Below are 8,841 nucleotides of genomic sequence, written 5' to 3'. Positions count from 1 at the left end.
TAACAAGATCCATCTCAAAAGTCTTGGTTTGGCGTCTTTTTTGGTTAGGAGGTACCTAATGGCGGCATGGTCAGTGTATATGATTATTTTGGCTCCTACCAGGTAAGAACGGAACTTGTCTAGTGCAAATACGACAGCTAATAATTCTTTTTCTGTCGTGGCGTAATTCATTTGAGCTTCGTCTAGGGTTCTACTCGCATAGTATATGACATGTAGTTTCTTATCTTTTCTTTGCCCTAGAACGGCTCCTACAGCATAATCACTTGCGTCACACATTATTTCGAAAGGTTCATTCCAGTCGGGAGGTTGCATAATTGGCGCAGAGATTAATGCTCGTTTAAGCGTATGAAATGCTTCAGTGCATTTATCGGTAAAAATGAATTCGGCGTCTTTCATTAGTAGTTCAGTTAAGGGTTTTGTAATTTTAGAGAAATCCTTAATGAAACGTCGGTAAAAACCAGCGTGTCCCAGAAAACTTCTTATTTCTCTAACGGTTTTGGGAGGTTGAAGGTTTTCGATAATCTCGATTTTTGCTTTATCTACTTCGATCCCTCTATCGGATACGATGTGTCCAAGTACAATTCCTTGTCGAACCATGAAATGGCATTTTTCCCAATTAAGGACTAGGTTAACGCTTACGCATCGTTTAAGTACCAGTTCAAGGTTCTCTAAACATGTTTCGAAACTTCCTCCACAGACAGAGAAGTCGTCCATAAAGACCTCCATTATTCCATCTAGGAAGTCGGCAAATATTGCCATCATGCATCTTTGGAAGGTCGCGGGTGCATTGCAAAGCCCAAAAGGCATTCATCTATAAGCGAATGTACCATAAGGACAGGTAAACGTGGTCTTCTCTTGGTCGTCAGGGTGGATAGGAATTTGGAAAAATCCGGAGTATCCATCCAGATAACAGAAATGCGAGTGTTTAGCTAGGCGTTCGAGCATTTGATCTATGAAAGGTAAAGGGAAATGGTCTTTTCGGGTAGCTTTGTTTAGCTTCCTATAGTCAATGCACATTCTCCATCCAGTTTGGGTACGTTGTGCTACAGATTCGCCTTTAGCGTTAGTGATTACAGTAACTCCTCCTTTCTTTGGTACGACGTGAACAGGGCTAACCCATTTACTATCGGATATAGGATATATTATTCCGGCTTCTAGCAGCTTTTGGATTTCCTTTTTAACCACATCGCTCATAATAGGATTTATCCGCCTTTGATGTTCCCTAGAGGTTTTACAATCGTCTTCGAGCATAATGCGGTGCATACAGAGGGAAGGACTTATTCCTTTCAAATCTGATATGTTATATCCTAAAGCGGTTGGGTATTTTCTTAGGACATCAAGTAATTTTTCAGTCTCGGTTCGTCCTAAGTTGGCGTTCACTATAGCTGGTCGGTTTAGTTCTTCGTCTAGAAATTCGTATCTAAGATCGGTAGGAAGTGTTTTCAGCTCTATAGCAGGTTTCTTAGGTCCAGGTATAGGATCGGGAGTTAAAGCTAAGCATTCACTCAGGTGGTCATCTTGATATTCCTCACACCAGTTGTCATCTTCAAGAATTGGCGGCATAGGAATTCTTAGGATCTCAGTTTCCTTATTTGGTTCGGATTTTATTTCTTTGACACACTCGTCGATTATGTCAGCAGAACAGCATGTGTCAATTATAGAAGGTGCTTTTAGGAATTGGGAAAGGATAAATTCTATTTTCTCTTCTCCTACTTCGAAAGTAAGCTTTCCTCGCTTTACATCTATAATTGCACCAGCGGTTGCTAAGAACGGTCTTCCTAATATGATCGGGATGTTAGAATCTTCTTGGATATCCATTATGATGAAGTCAGTTGGGATGTAGAATTGACCTACACGAACAGGGATATTTTCTAACATTCCTACAGGGTATTTTACTGAACGGTCAGCTAGTTGAAGAGACATTCTCGTTGCTTTAAGCTCACCTAGATTTAGTTTCTTACAGGTTGAAAGAGGCATCAAACTAACACTAGCTCCTAAATCGCACAAGGCCTTCTCTATAATGGTTTTACCTATTACGCAGGGTATAGAGAAACTACCAGGGTCTTTCAGTTTTGGAGGCATGTTATTTTGGATGATAGCGCTACATTCAGCGGTAAGCGTTACGGTTTCGTTATCCTCGAGTTTCTTTTTGTTTGATAAAATTTCTTTTAGGAATTTAGCGTACGAAGGCATTTCAGTTATGGCTTCTGTGAATGGTATGGTTATGTTTAATTGTTTCAGAAGTTCTACAAATCTTTTAAATTGCGCTTCGGTTTTTGATTTAGCTAATCTCTGAGGATAAGGAATTGGTGGCTTATAAGGTGGTGGTGGAACATAAGGTTTCTCTTTTTCAGGTTCCACTTCGTTATTGTTCTCTTTAGTCTTAGCAGTTTGGTCATCAGTTGATGTCTTTTGGGTTTCCTTTGGCTCTTGTTGTGACATGGGTACGTTTTGAGTTCTAGGATCAATGGGTCCATCGTAATTCGTTCCACTTTGTAGCGTTATTGCGTTCGCATGTCCTTTAGGATTAGGTTGTGGTTGAGCAGGAAACGTGCCAGCAGGGGCAGCAGTAGGTGCTTGTTGTTGGGCTACTTGTGAGATTTGAGTTTCTAGCATTTTGTTATGAGTAGCTAAAGCATCTACTTTGTTCGATAGTTGTTTTAGTTGCTCGCTGTTGTGAATGTTTTGGTTCAGGAAGTCTTTATTGGTTTGTTGTTGGGAAGCTATAAAGTTTTCCATCATGATTTCTAGATTCGACTTCCTAGGGGTATTTTGAGCAGCTACAGGCGCTTTTTGGTAGCCAGGTGGTACAGTAGGTGCTTGTCCAGGTGCGTACAACGCATTGTTGTTCTTATAAGAAAAGTTCGGGTGGTTTTTCCATCTAGGGTTGTACGTGTTAGAATAAGGGTTTCCTTGAGCATAGTTTACTTGATCAGATGGGACTCCAGTCAAGAGTTGACATTCGACAACTACATGTCCAGTCAATCCACAGATCTCGCAGTTAGATGTTACAGCAGCATCGGTGGCTGAAGGAGTGATGGTTAAGTTCTCGATCTTTTGAGTTAAAGCGTCTACTTTAGCGTTAACGCGGTCTATACCACTTACTTCGTACATTCCTCCTTTGGTTTGGGTTTTCTCTAGAGCGGCTCGTTCTCCACCCCATTGGTAATGGTTTTGTGCCATGTTCTCTATGAGTTTGTATGCTTCATCATGGGTTTGTCCATTAATGCTCCGCCAGCAGCGGCATCTATAGTCATTTTAGTGTTATATAAGAGACCACCATAGAAAGTATGGATGATCAGCCATGGTTCGAGTCCATGATGAGGGCATATTCTAAGCATGTCCTTGTAACGTTCCCAAGCTTCGAAGAGTGATTCGTTATCTTTCTGGGTAAATCCGTTGATTTGACCTCTAAGCATAGCAGTTTTGCTAGGCGGAAAGTATCTTGCTAAGAATACTCTCTTCAATTCGTCCGATGTGGTTATGGAATTAGAAGGCAGGGATTGAAGCCACGCTCTAGCTCTATCTCTTAAGGAGAAAGGAAAGAGACGTAATCGAATAGCATCGGGACTAACGTTGTTTGCTTTGACAGTGTCGGCGTATTGCACGAACACAGATAAATGAAGGTTAGGGTCGTCTACAAGGCTTCCAGAGAATTGATTCTGTTGAACAGCTTGGACCAGCGAAGGTTTCAGTTCGAAATTGTTTGCCTCAATCGCAGGTGGTGCGATACTTGAGTGCGGTTCAGCGCGCGAAGGAGCGGCGTAGTCTCTAAGCGGACGAAGAGCAGCCATCTCTAACTTTGGGATAATTTGATTGATTTGATCAGTAAAAGTCAATTCCTGAATAATAGGAATTGGTGCTACTTCGGGAAGATTGCGAGCTCGACGCTTTACGTTAATGAAACGTTCGATCTCGTTAATTCGTTGTATTAAATCTCCTCCTTGTGAACGAGTATTTGGCATACAATCGTCCAGAAAGAAAGGGAAGAATTGTCCTAGTCTCTACGGTGTAACAGTGAGTTACGATATCGACTTAAATAGTCCCCGGCAATGGCGCCAAAAACTTGATCGCGACTTTACGTGTCTATAAATCTGATGACTGCAAGTGCACAGTCGTGTCGTGTAGTTTTAAAAGATATCGAATCCACAGGGACTATGAATCGATCTACCGTTATCTAAGGTTACTATGTAAAGCTAGGGCTACTAAAATTTTGATTGTTCCTAAGGGAGAGTGATAGTGAGAAATAAAGAATAAAAGACAGGTATCAGTATGTATTTCGTTTAACTTAAGGTAATCCGAAGGTCCATTGGCTTTTGCATAATTTAATTAAAAATCTTTACTAATTCAATTGATTAAAAATCCTCGTCTCAAACTTTCGCTCTGTTGATTCAGATTACTATCCTAATCCTAATGTACGCTTTCGCCATCCCATTAGATTTTAGAAGAGCTTTTTGGAAACAACGTAATTAATAAAATGCCTATTTTATGAAGTTGTTATCTATTTAAATCTCCTAATCTCAAACTTTCGCTCTGTTGACTCGGAACATGCTAATATCCTTAACGTACGCTTTCGCCATCCCGCTCGGGTGTAAAAACAATTTTTGAAAATAAATAAGTCCCAATTAGTTTTAATACGCTTTCGCCATCCTTAAAACTAATGTCCTATGTCTACTATCTGGTTAAAGATCTCAAACTTTCGCTCTATTGATTTTAACCTTTGACTGTCTTAACCCCTCAAACTTCCGCTATATTGGTTTTAAGACTTACTAATTAAATTAGACATATAAACCAAAAAATAAGTGATATTTAATAAAACATAATTAAGCCAATTTATTTCGGATCCCTCGGTTAACTTACTCTACATACCGACACCTTAGTAATTTAGCAAGACATATTAATATGGTTAAACATGCATAAATAGATTCGGTTTATAATAATAGGCATGTTAATAAGCATACAATATATTATGCAAATAAACATATAAATAAGGAGGTAAATATTAAACTTGAATTAAATAAATGGCAAGTAAATCTTCAAGTATCGAACCTCCACCACAAGTTGGCTGGATCGTTCTTCGGAATTTAAACGGACAGAAAATAAAACAAGGAAATAAAAACGATAAATCTAACGTAAGGCTAGATTTATAAAAAGTTCACAACAATTTCCGGTGTAGAAATCGTTGTGAGAAAATAAGTGTTTGAATGAAAGCAGAATGAAAAATATGATTCGCGGTACAATTTCGGCAGCACTTCGTTAGCAGGAAATCGGACCCTTTGGACTGAAGTGACTGCTTCTATTTATAGGGGATGCTTTGCAGTGACGCTGCGTGAAAAGAGGAAGCTCTTCAGACTGGCTTGGAGACGTGCGTCTCTGATTCTTCAGGAAGACTGGGCGCATGACTTGAGACGTGCGTCTCAAGTGGAGTAACTTTAGGGAAATGGAGACGTGCGTCTCCCTTTTGCTGATGTGGCATAGAGACGTTGGAGACGTGCGTCTCCGCTTACTTGTGTGGATTGGGCTGCTTTCCTTCGTGGGATGGATTGCTTCATTGGGTCTTTGGGTCTCTTTCAGCACACTTGGGCCTTATTTGCACTCCCTTTTTACTTCAGCACCTATTTTTCGTCTTTTAGGCATAGATATGGGTCGTTTTAGCTCCATTTCTTCTCTTTTTCACAATTAGTCATAATAAGAGTGTAAAACCTGAAACAAAGCAAAAACTCGCGTAATATCCTAATAAATCAATATAATAAACAGAAAATGCTATAAATATCTATGAATTTCAAGCTAAATATACGATATAAAATCGTGTTATCACTCACCCTTACTGTTGTTATTTTTCAGATTGAGGAGTAGCTCTCGTACTTGGTGAGGATTAGCTCGTCAAGTAGTTCGTTAGAGTCAGTTGGGTCCGTGTCATGCTCTGGTCGTGTAACACTGGGGGCGTCGTTTAGAGTTACTTGTTAAACTCTTTCTATTTTGGGTGGATTTCCTATGTTGGTGTTTTAAGTCTGTGACTTGGCTGTTTGTTATTCAGATGTTAAAGATTATTCCGCTGTGTTAAACATGATGATCTGAATAAATTTGGTTGACGTTCTCTTTTATGGCATGACATGAGTATTATTGTTTAATTATTTGGAAGTTGTAATGCCCTTTTCATGTTTACTCTGATTATTGTTTATTATTTATGCGGGGTATTAGAAGGGTGTTACAATAGTGGTATCAGAGCATAGTCGGTCGTTTGAGTCAGAGTCTTAGTGTCGGTTGACCCCTCGTATGCGATTAGTGTAAGATTGACACTGTCGATACTTCTTGTTCTAATAAATATTGTTTGATATTCAGCAGAACAATGGCCGGAAGAGGAGGAAGAAACGACGATGCGATTGCTGAGGCTCTCGGTATGATTGCTGGTGTGTTAGGAGGGAATGCCAATGGAGCTGTAATTGGTGCTGACAGGCAGCTGAACAGTTTTCAGAGGAACAACCCTCCGTTGTTCAAAGGCACTCACGATCCCGAAGGCGCCCAGAAGTGGCTAAAGGAAATTGAAAGGATCTTCCGGGTGATTGATTGTGACGAAAATCTGAAGGTGAGATATGGGACTCACATGCTGTCTGAAGAAGCTGATGATTGGTGGATGGCTAGTAGGGACGAACTGCAAGCTGCAGGTGTTGCAATCACTTGGGCTGTGTTCAAGAGAGAATTCTTGCGGAGGTACTTTCCTGAGGATGTTAGAGGCAGGAAAGAGATTGAATTTTTGGAGCTGACACAAGGTAACATGACCGTGCCGGAGTATGCGTCCAAGTTTGTTGAGCTGGCAAAGTATTATGTCCACTACAATAATGATGAGGCTAGTGAATTCTCGAAGTGTGTTAAGTTCGAAAATGGTCTCCGTGATGAGATTAAACAGGGTATCAGATACCAGAGGATTCGCAGGTTTGTCGATTTGGTTGACTGCAGCCGAATCTTTGAAGAGGACAATATTAAACTGAAGTCGTCACACTCTCGCGAGTTAGTCGACAGGAAAGGGAAAAAGCATATGGATCGTGGTAAGCCATATGGTAAGGGTAACCAGAAAGCTGGAGGCTGGAAGAAGCCTAGTGGGGGAGACTCTAGTGCCCTATTAAGTGCTTCAAGTGTGGAGAACCTGGACATCGCATTCACGAGTGCAAAAGTGAGGAAAAGAAGTGCTATAGATGTGGAAAGGCAGGTCACATTGCTATTGAGTGCAAAGGGAACACTGTAACTTGTTTCAACTGCGGGGAAGAAGGTCATATTAGTCCTAAGTGTCCTAAGCCGAGGAAGAATCAAGCTGGTGGTAAGGTGTTCGCCTTATCTGGTTTAGAGACTACTCCAGAGGATCGGTTGATTAAAGGTACGTGTTTTATCCATGGCACTCCTTTAATTGCAATAATAGATACTGGAGCAACTCACTCGTTTATTTCATTGGGTTGTGCTAAACGCCTGAATTTGGAAATATCTAATATTAATGGAAGTATGATCATTGACACTCCTGCGTCGGGTTCAGTGACTACTTCGCTTACTTGTTTGAACTGCCCAATTGATATTTTTGGTGGAGAATTCGGAATGGACTTAGTGTGCCTTCCGTTGGAACAACTGGATGTTATCCTGGGTATGAATTGGTTGCAATTTAACCGGGTTCATATCAACTGTTTCACGAAGACGGTTATTTTTCCTGAAGATGTCATTGTTGAGGACTTAGAGATGACGGCTTGACAAGTGGATAAAGCAATGAAGGACGGGGCTGCCGTGTTTATGTTGATTGCGTCCATGGAAGTGAAAAAGAAAGCGGTGAGTAGTGACTTACCGGTAGTATGTGAATTTCCGAAAGTTTTCCCAGAAGATGTAAGAGAATTACCGCCAGAGAGGGAGGTGGATTTCGCTATTGAATTAATTCCTGGAACTAGCCCTGTGTCGATGGCACCTTATCGTATGTCGGCATCGGAATTGACTGAGTTGAAGAGTCAATTGGAAGAGTTACTTGAGAAGAAATTTATTCGTCCTAGTGTCTCACCGTGGGGTGCACCGGTGTTACTAGTGAAGAAGAAAGAAGGTTCAATGAGGTTGTGTGTGGATTACAGACAACTGAACAAGGCTACTATCAAGAATGAAGAAGAACATGCAGATCATCTTAGAGTTGTATTGGAACTATTGAAGGAAAAGAAACTTTATGCAAAACTGTCAATGTGTGAGTTCTGGTTAAATGAAGTGAGCTTTCTTGGGCATGTAATTTCCAAGGATGGTATTGCCGTTGACCCAACGAAAGTAGAAGCAGTGTCTCAGTGGGAAGCTCCGAAGTCAGTTTCCGAAATCCGTAGTTTCCTTGGTCTTGCGGGTTACTATAGAAAGTTCTTTGAAGGTTTTTCAAAGTTAGCGTTGCCGTTAACTAAGTTGACTAGGAAGGGTCAAGCTTTCGTCTGGGATTCGAAATGTGAAGAAGGATTCCAAGAGTTGAAGAAGAGGTTGACTAGTGCGCCGATCTTGATTTTGCCGAATCCGGCGGAATCTTTTGTTGTTTATTGTGATTCTTCGTTGTCGGGATTAGGAGGTGTACTAATGCAGAATCAACAGGTAGTCGCTTATGCGTCGAGACAACTCAAAGTGCATGAGAGAAACTATCCGACTCATGACTTAGAGTTGGCAGCAGTGGTATTTGTGTTGAAATTGTGGAGGCATTACCTATATGGTTCAAGGTTTGAAGTATTTAGTGATCATAAGAGTTTGAAGTATCTCTTTGACCAAAAAGAGCTGAATATGAGACAAAGAAGGTGGTTAGAACTTCTCAAGGATTATGATTTTGAACTGAATTATCATCCGGGTAAA

At 40.7% G+C, this 8,841-nt stretch overlaps 1 non-coding gene across 1 annotated transcript; it reads left to right on the top strand.

The window, feature by feature from the left end:
* Positions 1-3,312: 3,312 nt before the first annotated feature.
* LOC131621130 (small nucleolar RNA R71) lies at positions 3,313-3,419 on the top strand. Its single transcript, XR_009289460.1, has one exon. It is a non-coding gene; the product is annotated as a small nucleolar RNA R71 (small nucleolar RNA).
* The last annotated feature ends 5,422 nt before the right edge of the window (positions 3,420-8,841 follow it).

The sequence above is a fragment of the Vicia villosa genome, linkage group LG7, assembly GCF_029867415.1.
Source record: "Vicia villosa cultivar HV-30 ecotype Madison, WI linkage group LG7, Vvil1.0, whole genome shotgun sequence".
NCBI classification, from domain to species: domain Eukaryota; kingdom Viridiplantae; phylum Streptophyta; class Magnoliopsida; order Fabales; family Fabaceae; genus Vicia; species Vicia villosa.
This window is presented reverse-complemented; position numbering and strand designations above follow the sequence as displayed.